The sequence below is a fragment of the Haliotis rufescens genome, unplaced genomic scaffold (assembly GCF_023055435.1).
Source record: "Haliotis rufescens isolate VD_foot unplaced genomic scaffold, xgHalRufe1.0.p SCAF_56, whole genome shotgun sequence".
Taxonomy (NCBI): domain Eukaryota; kingdom Metazoa; phylum Mollusca; class Gastropoda; order Lepetellida; family Haliotidae; genus Haliotis; species Haliotis rufescens.
In genome coordinates this window covers 418,492-428,982 of record NW_025964290.1, presented here as the reverse complement: position 1 = coordinate 428,982, position 10,491 = coordinate 418,492, and positions in this window count along the sequence as shown.

Below are 10,491 nucleotides of genomic sequence, written 5' to 3'. Positions count from 1 at the left end.
TAGTAGTCCAGTCCCCCAGTAGTCCAGTCCCCTAGTAGTCCAGTAGTCCAGTCCCCCAGTACTCCAGTCCCCCACTAGTCCAGTCCCCTAGTAGTCTAGTCCCCCAGTATTCCAGTCCCCTAGTAGTCCAGTCTCCCAGTACTTCAGTCCCCCAGTGGTCCTGTCCTCTAGTAGTCCAGTACTCCAGTCCCCCAGTAGTCCAGTCCCCTAGTAGTCCAGTCCCCCAGTAGTCCAGTCCCCTAGTAGTCCAGTCCCCCAGTAGTCCAGTAGTCCAGTCCCCCAGTAGTCCAGTCCCCTAGTAGTTCAGTACTCCAGTCCCCCAGTAGTCCTGTCCCCCTGTAGTCCAGTCCCCCAGTAGTCCATTCCCCCAGTACTCCAGTCCCCCAGTAGTCCTGTCCTCTAGTAGTCCAGTAGTCCAGTACCCAAGTAGTCCAGTCCCCCAGTAGTCCAGTCCCCCAGTATTCCAGTTCCCCAGTAGTCCAGTCCCCGAGTAGTCCACTCTCCCAGTAGTCCAGTCTCCCCGTAGTCCTGTCCCCCAATAGTCCAGTCACCCAATATTCCAGTCCCCTAGTAGTCCAGACCCAGTGTATTCCAGTCACCTAGTAGTCCAGTCCCCCAGTAGTCCAGTAGTCCAGTCCCCCAGTAGTCCAGTCCCCTAGTAGTTCAGTACTCCAATCACCCAGTAGTCCTGTCCCCCAGTAGTCCAGTCCCCCAGTAGTCCAGTCCCCTAGTAGTCCGGTAGTCCAGTCTCCCAGAAGTCCAGTTCCCTAGTAGCCCAGTCCACCAGTAGTCAAGTATTCCTATCCCCCTGTAGTCCATTCCACCAGTAGTCCAGTCCCCCAGTAGTCCAGTCCCCCAGTAGTTCAGTCACCCAGTAATCCAGTCCCCCAGTAGTGCAGTCCCCCAGTAGTCCAGTCTCCCAGTAGTCCAGTCCCCCAGTAGTCCAGTCCCCCAGTATTCCAGTCCCCCAGTAGTCCAGTCCCCCAGTGGTCCATTCCCCCAGTACTCCAGTCCCCCAGTAGTCCAGTCCCCCAGTAGTTCAGTCCCCCATTAGTCCAGTCCCCAATTAGTCCAGTCCCCAGTAGTCCAGTCCCCTAAGTAGTCCAGTCCCCCAGTAGTTCAGTCCCCCATTAGTCCAGTCCCCAATTAGTCCAGTCCCCAGTAGTCCAGTCCCCCAGTATTCCAGTCCCCCAGTAGTCCAGTCCCCCAGTACTCTAGTCCCCAAGTTGACCAGTACCTTAGCAGTCTAGACCCCCAGTAGTCCTGTCCCCCAGTAGTCCAGTCCCCCAGTAGTCCAGTCCCCCAGTAGTCCAGTCTCCCATTAGTCCAGTTCCCCAGTAGTTCAGTCCCCCATTAGTCCAGTCCCCCAGTACTCCAGTCCCCCAGTAGTCCAGTCCCCCAGTAGTTCAGTCCCCCAGTACTCCAGTCCCTCAGTAGTCCAGTCCCCCAGTAGTCCAGTCCCCTAGTAGTCCAGTCCCCCAGTAGTCATGTCCCCCAGTAGTCATGTCCCCCAGTAGTCCAGTCCCCCATTAGTACAGTCTCACAGTAGTCCAGTAGTCCAGTCCCTCAGTAGTCCAGTCCCCCAGTAGTCCAGTCCCCCAGTAGTTCAGTCCCCCAGTACTCCAGTCCCCCAGTAGTTCAGTTCCCCAGTACTCCAGTCCCCTAAGTAGTCCAGTCCCCTAGTAGTCCTGTCCCCCAGTAGTCCAGTCCCCTAGTAGTCCAGTCCCCCAGTAGTCCAGTCCCCTAAGTAGTCCAGTCCCCCAGTAGTTCAGTCCCCCATTAGTCCAGTCCCCAATTAGTCCAGTCCCCAGTAGTCCAGTCCCCCAGTAGTCCAGTCTCCCAGTTGTCCAGTCTCCCAGTAGTCCAGTCCCCCAGTAGTCCAGTCCCCCAGTATTCCAGTCTCCCAGTAGTCCAGTCCCCCAGTATTCCAGTCTCCCAGTAGTCCAGTCCCCCAGTAGTCCAGTCCCCCATTAGTACAATCTCACAGTAGTCCAGTAGTCCAGTCCCTCAGTAGTCCAGTCCCCTAGTAGTCCAGTCCCCCAGTAGTCCAGTCCCCTAGTAGTCCAGTAGTCCAGTCCCCCAGTACTCCAGTCCCCCACTAGTCCAGTCCCCTAGTAGTCTAGTCCCCCAGTATTCCAGTCCCCTAGTAGTCCAGTCTCCCAGTACTTCAGTCCCCCAGTGGTCCTGTCCTCTAGTAGTCCAGTACTCCAGTCCCCCAGTAGTCCAGTCCCCTAGTAGTCCAGTCCCCTAGTAGTCCAGTCCCCTAGTAGTCCAGTCCCCCAGTAGTCCAGTAGTCCAGTCCCCCAGTAGTCCAGTCCCCTAGTAGTTCAGTACTCCAGTCTCCCAGTAGTCCAGTCCCCCAGTAGTCCAGTCCCCCAGTATTCCAGTCCCCCAGTAGTCCAGTCCCCCAGTGGTCCAGTCCCCCAGTACTCCAGTCCCCCAGTAGTCCAGTCCCCCAGTAGTTCAGTCCCCCATTAGTCCAGTCCCCAATTAGTCCAGTCCCCAGTAGTCCAGTCCCCTAAGTAGTCCAGTCCCCCAGTAGTTCAGTCCCCCATTAGTCCAGTCCCCAATTAGTCCAGTCCCCAGTAGTCCAGTCCCCCAGTATTCCAGTCCCCCAGTAGTCCAGTCCCCCAGTACTCTAGTCCCCAAGTTGACCAGTACCTTAGCAGTCTAGACCCCTAGTAGTCCTGTCCCCCAGTAGTCCAGTCCCCCAGTAGTCCAGTCCCCCAGTAGTCCAGTCTCCCATTAGTCCAGTTCCCCAGTAGTTCAGTCCCCCATTAGTCCAGTCCCCCAGTACTCCAGTCCCCCAGTAGTCCAGTCCCCCAGTAGTTCAGTCCCCCAGTACTCCAGTCCCCCAGTAGTCCAGTCCCCCAGTAGTCCAGTCCCCCAGTAGTCCAGTCCCCCAGTAGTTCAGTCCCCCAGTACTCCAGTCCCCCAGTAGTCCAGTCCCCCAGTAGTCCAGTCCCCCAGTAGTCATGTCCCCCAGTAGTCCAGTCCCCCATTAGTACAGTCTCACAGTAGTCCAGTAGTCCAGTCCCTCAGTAGTCCAGTCCCCCAGTAGTCCAGTCCCCCAGTAGTTCAGTCCCCCAGTACTCCAGTCCCCCAGTAGTTCAGTTCCCCAGTACTCCAGTCCCCTAAGTAGTCCAGTCCCCTAGTAGTCCTGTCCCCCAGTAGTCCAGTCCCCTAGTAGTCCAGTCCCCCAGTAGTCCAGACCCCTAAGTAGTCCAGTCCCCCAGTAGTTCAGTCCCCCATTAGTCCAGTCCCCAATTAGTCCAGTCCCCAGTAGTCCAGTCCCCCAGTAGTCCAGTCTCCCAGTAGTCCAGTCTCCCAGTAGTCCAGTCCCCCAGTAGTCCAGTCCCCCAGTATTCCAGTCTCCCAGTAGTCCAGTCCCCCAGTAGTCCAGTCCCCCATTAGTACAGTCTCACAGTAGTCCAGTAGTCCAGTCCCTCAGTAGTCCAGTCCCCTAGTAGTCCAGTCCCCCAGTAGTCCAGTCCCCTAGTAGTCCAGTAGTCCAGTCCCCCAGTACTCCAGTCCCCCACTAGTCCAGTCCCCTAGTAGTCTAGTCCCCCAGTATTCCAGTCCCCTAGTAGTCCAGTCTCCCAGTACTTCAGTCCCCCAGTGGTCCTGTCCTCTAGTAGTCCAGTACTCCAGTCCCCCAGTAGTCCAGTCCCCTAGTAGTCCAGTCCCCTAGTAGTCCAGTCCCCTAGTAGTCCAGTCCCCCAGTAGTCCAGTAGTCCAGTCCCCCAGTAGTCCAGTCCCCTAGTAGTTCAGTACTCCAGTCCCCCAGTAGTCCTGTCCCCCTTTAGTCCAGTCCCCCAGTAGTCCATTCCCCCAGTACTCCAGTCCCCCAGTAGTCCTGTCCTCTAGTAGTCCAGTAGTCCAGTACCCAAGTAGTCCAGTCCCCCAGTAGTCCAGTCCCCCAGTATTCCAGTTCCCCAGTAGTCCAGTCCCCGAGTAGTCCACTCTCCCAGTAGTCCAGTCTCCCCGTAGTCCTGTCCCCCAATAGTCCAGTCACCCAATATTCCAGTCCCCTAGTAGTCCAGACCCAGTGTATTCCAGTCACCTAGTAGTCCAGTCCCCCAGTAGTCCAGTAGTCCAGTCCCCCAGTAGTCCAGTCCCCTAGTAGTTCAGTACTCCAATCCCCCAGTAGTCCTGTCCCCCAGTAGTCCAGTCCCCCAGTAGTCCAGTCCCCTAGTAGTCCGGTAGTCCAGTCTCCCAGTAGTCCAGTTCCCTAGTAGCCCAGTCCCCCAGTAGTCAAGTATTCCTATCCCCCTGTAGTCCATTCCACCAGTAGTCCAGTTCCCCAGTAGTCCAGTCCCCCAGTAGTTCAGTCACCCAGTAATCCAGTCCCCCAGTAGTGCAGTCCCCCAGTAGTCCAGTCTCCCAGTAGTCCAGTCCCCCAGTAGTCCAGTCCCCCAGTATTCCAGTCCCCCAGTAGTCCAGTCCCCCAGTGGTCCAGTCCCCCAGTACTCCAGTCCCCCAGTAGTCCAGTCCCCCAGTAGTTCAGTCCCCCATTAGTCCAGTCCCCAATTAGTCCAGTCCCCAGTAGTCCAGTCCCCTAAGTAGTCCAGTTCCCCAGTAGTTCAGTCCCCCATTAGTCCAGTCCCCAATTAGTCCAGTCCCCAGTAGTCCAGTCCCCCAGTATTCCAGTCCCCCAGTAGTCCAGTCCCCCAGTACTCTAGTCCCCAAGTTGACCAGTACCTTAGCAGTCCAGACCCCCAGTAGTCCTGTCCCCCAGTAGTCCAGTCCCCCAGTAGTCCAGTCCCCCAGTAGTCCAGTCTCCCATTAGTCCAGTTCCCCAGTAGTTCAGTCCCCCATTAGTCCAGTCCCCCAGTACTCCAGTCCCCCAGTAGTCCAATCCCCCAGTAGTTCAGCCCCCCAGTACTCCAGTCCCCCAGTAGTCCAGTCCCCCAGTAGTCCAGTCCCCCAGTAGTCATGTCCACCAGTAGTCATGTCCCCCAGTAGTCCAGTCCCCAATTAGTACAGTCTCACAGTAGTCCAGTAGTCCAGTCCCTCAGTAGTCCAGTCCCCCAGTAGTCCAGTCCCCCAGTAGTTCAGTCCCCCAGTACTCCAGTCCCCCAGTAGTTCAGTTCCCCAGTACTCCAGTCCCCTAAGTAGTCCAGTCCCCTAGTAGTCCTGTCCCCCAGTAGTCCAGTCCCCTAGTAGTCCAGTCCCCCAGTAGTCCAGTCCCCTAAGTAGTCCAGTCCCCCAGTAGTTCAGTCCCCCATTAGTCCAGTCCCCAATTAGTCCAGTCCCCAGTAGTCCAGTCCCCCAGTAGTCCAGTCCCCGAGTAGTCCTGTCCCCCAGTAGTCCAGTCTCCCATTAGTCCAGTTCCCCAGTAGTTCAGTCCCCCATTACTCCAGTCCCCCAGTACTCCAGTCCCCCAGTAGTCCTGTCCCCAATTAGTCCAGTCCCCCAGTAGTCCAGTCCCCCAGTAGTCCAGTCTCCCATTAGTCCAGTCCCCCAGTAGTTCAGTCCCCCAGTACTCCAGTCCCCCAGTAGTCCAGTCCCCCAGTACTCCAGTCCCCCAGTAGTTCAGTTCCCCAGTACTCCAGTCCCCTAAGTAGTCCAGTCCCCTAGTAGTCCTGTCCCCCAGTAGTCCAGTCCCCTAGTAGTCCAGTCCCCCAGTAGTCCAGACCCCTAAGTAGTCCAGTCCCCCAGTAGTTCAGTCCCCCATTAGTCCAGTCCCCAATTAGTCCAGTCCCCAGTAGTCCAGTCCCCCAGTAGTCCAGTCTCCCAGTAGTCCAGTCTCCCAGTAGTCCAGTCCCCCAGTAGTCCAGTCCCCCAGTATTCCAGTCTCCCAGTAGTCCAGTCCCCCAGTAGTCCAGTCCCCCATTAGTACAGTCTCACAGTAGTCCAGTAGTCCAGTCCCTCAGTAGTCCAGTCCCCTAGTAGTCCAGTCCCCCAGTAGTCCAGTCCCCTAGTAGTCCAGTAGTCCAGTCCCCCAGTACTCCAGTCCCCCACTAGTCCAGTCCCCTAGTAGTCTAGTCCCCCAGTATTCCAGTCCCCTAGTAGTCCAGTCTCCCAGTACTTCAGTCCCCCAGTGGTCCTGTCCTCTAGTAGTCCAGTACTCCAGTCCCCCAGTAGTCCAGTCCCCTAGTAGTCCAGTCCCCTAGTAGTCCAGTCCCCTAGTAGTCCAGTCCCCCAGTAGTCCAGTAGTCCAGTCCCCCAGTAGTCCAGTCCCCTAGTAGTTCAGTACTCCAGTCCCCCAGTAGTCCTGTCCCCCTTTAGTCCAGTCCCCCAGTAGTCCATTCCCCCAGTACTCCAGTCCCCCAGTAGTCCTGTCCTCTAGTAGTCCAGTAGTCCAGTACCCAAGTAGTCCAGTCCCCCAGTAGTCCAGTCCCCCAGTATTCCAGTTCCCCAGTAGTCCAGTCCCCGAGTAGTCCACTCTCCCAGTAGTCCAGTCTCCCCGTAGTCCTGTCCCCCAATAGTCCAGTCACCCAATATTCCAGTCCCCTAGTAGTCCAGACCCAGTGTATTCCAGTCACCTAGTAGTCCAGTCCCCCAGTAGTCCAGTAGTCCAGTCCCCCAGTAGTCCAGTCCCCTAGTAGTTCAGTACTCCAATCCCCCAGTAGTCCTGTCCCCCAGTAGTCCAGTCCCCCAGTAGTCCAGTCCCCTAGTAGTCCGGTAGTCCAGTCTCCCAGTAGTCCAGTTCCCTAGTAGCCCAGTCCCCCAGTAGTCAAGTATTCCTATCCCCCTGTAGTCCATTCCACCAGTAGTCCAGTTCCCCAGTAGTCCAGTCCCCCAGTAGTTCAGTCACCCAGTAATCCAGTCCCCCAGTAGTGCAGTCCCCCAGTAGTCCAGTCTCCCAGTAGTCCAGTCCCCCAGTAGTCCAGTCCCCCAGTATTCCAGTCCCCCAGTAGTCCAGTCCCCCAGTGGTCCAGTCCCCCAGTACTCCAGTCCCCCAGTAGTCCAGTCCCCCAGTAGTTCAGTCCCCCATTAGTCCAGTCCCCAATTAGTCCAGTCCCCAGTAGTCCAGTCCCCTAAGTAGTCCAGTTCCCCAGTAGTTCAGTCCCCCATTAGTCCAGTCCCCAATTAGTCCAGTCCCCAGTAGTCCAGTCCCCCAGTATTCCAGTCCCCCAGTAGTCCAGTCCCCCAGTACTCTAGTCCCCAAGTTGACCAGTACCTTAGCAGTCCAGACCCCCAGTAGTCCTGTCCCCCAGTAGTCCAGTCCCCCAGTAGTCCAGTCCCCCAGTAGTCCAGTCTCCCATTAGTCCAGTTCCCCAGTAGTTCAGTCCCCCATTAGTCCAGTCCCCCAGTACTCCAGTCCCCCAGTAGTCCAATCCCCCAGTAGTTCAGCCCCCCAGTACTCCAGTCCCCCAGTAGTCCAGTCCCCCAGTAGTCCAGTCCCCCAGTAGTCATGTCCACCAGTAGTCATGTCCCCCAGTAGTCCAGTCCCCAATTAGTACAGTCTCACAGTAGTCCAGTAGTCCAGTCCCTCAGTAGTCCAGTCCCCCAGTAGTCCAGTCCCCCAGTAGTTCAGTCCCCCAGTACTCCAGTCCCCCAGTAGTTCAGTTCCCCAGTACTCCAGTCCCCTAAGTAGTCCAGTCCCCTAGTAGTCCTGTCCCCCAGTAGTCCAGTCCCCTAGTAGTCCAGTCCCCCAGTAGTCCAGTCCCCTAAGTAGTCCAGTCCCCCAGTAGTTCAGTCCCCCATTAGTCCAGTCCCCAATTAGTCCAGTCCCCAGTAGTCCAGTCCCCCAGTAGTCCAGTCCCCGAGTAGTCCTGTCCCCCAGTAGTCCAGTCTCCCATTAGTCCAGTTCCCCAGTAGTTCAGTCCCCCATTACTCCAGTCCCCCAGTACTCCAGTCCCCCAGTAGTCCTGTCCCCAATTAGTCCAGTCCCCCAGTAGTCCAGTCCCCCAGTAGTCCAGTCTCCCATTAGTCCAGTCCCCCAGTAGTTCAGTCCCCCAGTACTCCAGTCCCCCAGTAGTCCAGTCCCCCAGTAGTCCAGTCCCCCAGTAGTCGTCCCCGAGTAGTCCAGTCCCCCAGTAGTCATGTCCCTCAGTAGTCCAGTCCCCCATTAGTACAGTCTCACAGTAGTCCAGTAGTCCAGTCCCTCAGTAGTCCAGTCCCCTAGTAGTCCACTCCCCCAGTAGTCCAGTATTCCAGTCCCCCAGTACTCCAGTCCCCCACTAGTCCAGTCCCCTAGTAGTCTAGTCCCCCAGTATTCCAGTCCCCTAGTAGTCCAGTCTCCCATACTCCAGTCCCCCAGTGGTCCTGTCCTCTAGTAGTCCAGTACTCCAGTCCCCCAGTAGTCCAGTCCCCTAGTAGTCCAGTCCCCCAGTAGTCCAGTCCCCTAGAAGTCCAGTCCCCTAGTAGTCCAGTCCCCCAGTAGTCCAGTAGTCCAGTCCCCCAGTAGTCCAGTCCCCTAGTAGTTCAGTACTCCAGTCCCCCAGTAGTCCTGTCCCCCAGTACTCCAGTCCCCCAGTAGTCCAGTCCCCTAGTAGTCCAGTCCCCTAGTAGTCCAGTCCCCTAGTAGTCCAGTCCCCTAGTAGTCCAGTCCCCCAGTAGTCCAGTAGTCCAGTCCCCCAGTAGTCCAGTCCCCTAGTAGTCCAGTCCCCTAGTAGTCCGGTAGTCCAGTCTCCCAGTAGTCCAGTCTCCCAGTAGTCCAGTTCCCCAGTAGTCCAGTCCCCCAGTAGTCCTGTCCCCCAGTAGTCCAGTCCCCCAGTAGTCCAGTCCCCTAGTAGTCCGGTAGTCCAGTCTCCCAGTAGTCCAGTTCCCCAGTAGCCCAGTCCCCCAGTAATCCAGTCCCCCAGTAATCCAGTCCCCAAGTATTCCAGTCCCCCAGTAGTCCAGTCCCCCATTAGTCGTCCCTCAGTGATCCTGTCCCCCAGTAGTCCAGTCCCCCATTAGTCCAGTCCCCCAGTAGTCCAGTCCCCAATTAGTCCAGTCCCCAGTAGTCCAGTCCCCCAGTAGTCCAGTCCCCCAGTAGTCCAGTCCCCCAGTAGTCCAGTCCCCCAGTAGTCCTGTCCCCCAGTAGTCCTATCCCCCAGTAGTCCAGTCCCCCAGTAGTCCAGTCCCCCAGTAGTCCAGTCCCCAGTAGTCCAGTCCCCCAGTAGTCCAGTCCCAAATTAGTCCAGTCCCCAGTAGTCCAGTCCCCCAGTAGTCCAGTAGTCCAGTCCCCCAGTATTCCAGTCCCCTAGTAGTACAGTCCCCCAGTAGTTCAGTCCCCCATTAGTCCAGTCCCCCAGTAGTCCAGTAGTCCAGTCCCCCAGTAGTCCAGTGCCCTAGTAGTCCAGTCCCCCAGTAGTCCAGTGCCCTAGTAGTCCAGTCCCCCAGTAGTTCAGTCCCCCATTAGTCCAGTCCCCAATTAGTCCAGTCCCCAGTAGTCCAGTCCCCTAAGTAGTCCAGTCCCCCAGTAGTTCAGTCCCCCATTAGTCCAGTCCCCAATTAGTCCAGTCCCCAGTAGTCCAGTCCCCCATTACTCCAGTCCCCCAGTAGTCCAGTCCCCCAGTACTCTAGTCCCCCAGTAGACCAGTACCTGAGCAGTCCAGTCCCCCAGTAGTCCAGTGCCCTAGTAGTCCAGTCCCCCAGTAGTTCAGTCCCCCATTAGTCCAGTCCCCAATTAGTCCAGTCCCCAGTAGTCCAGTCCCCTAAGTAGTCCAGTCCCCCAGTAGTTCAGTCCCCCATTAGTCCAGTCCCCAATTAGTCCAGTCCCCAGTAGTCCAGTCCCCCAGTAGTCCAGTCCCCCAGTAGTCCAGTCCCCCAGTACTCTAGTCCCCCAGTAGACCACTACCTGAGCAGTCCAGACCCCCAGTAGTCCTGTCCCCCAGTAGTCCAGTCCCCCAGTAGTCCAGTCCCCCAGTAGTCCAGTCTCCCATTAGTCCAGTTCCCCAGTAGTTCAGTCCCCCAGTAGTCCAGTCCCCCAGTGGTCCAGTCCCCCATTAGTCCAGTCCCCCATTAGTCCAGTCCCCCAGTAGTCCAGTCCCCCAGTAGTTCAGTTCCCCAGTACTCCAGTCCCCCAGCAGTCCTGTCCCCCAGTAGTCCTGTCCCCCAGTAGTCCTGTCCCCCAGTAGTCCAGTCCCCCAGTAGTCCTGTCCCCCAGTTGTCCTGTCCCCCAGTAGTCCTGTCCCCCAGTAGTCCTGTCTCCCAGTAGTCCTGTCCCCCAGTAGTCCTGTCCCCCAGTAGTCCAGTCCCCCAGTAGTCCAGTCCCCCATTAGTCCAGTCCCCCAGTAGTCCAGTCCCCCAGTACTCCAGTCCCCCAGTAGTCCTGTCCCCCAGTAGTCCTGTCCCCCAGTAGTCCTGTCCCCCAGTAGTCCAGTCTCCCAGTAGTCCAGTCCCCCAGTACTCCAGTCCCCGAGTACTCCAGTCTCCCAGTAGTCCTGTCCCCCAGTAGTCCAGTCCCCCAGTAGTCCAGTAGTCCAGTAGTCCAGTCCCTCAGTAGTCCAGTCCCCTAGTAGTCCAGTCCACCAGTAGTCCAGTCCCCCAGTAGTCCAGTCCCCCAGTAGTCCAGTCCCCCATTAGTCCAGTCCCCCATTAGTCCAGTCTCCCAGT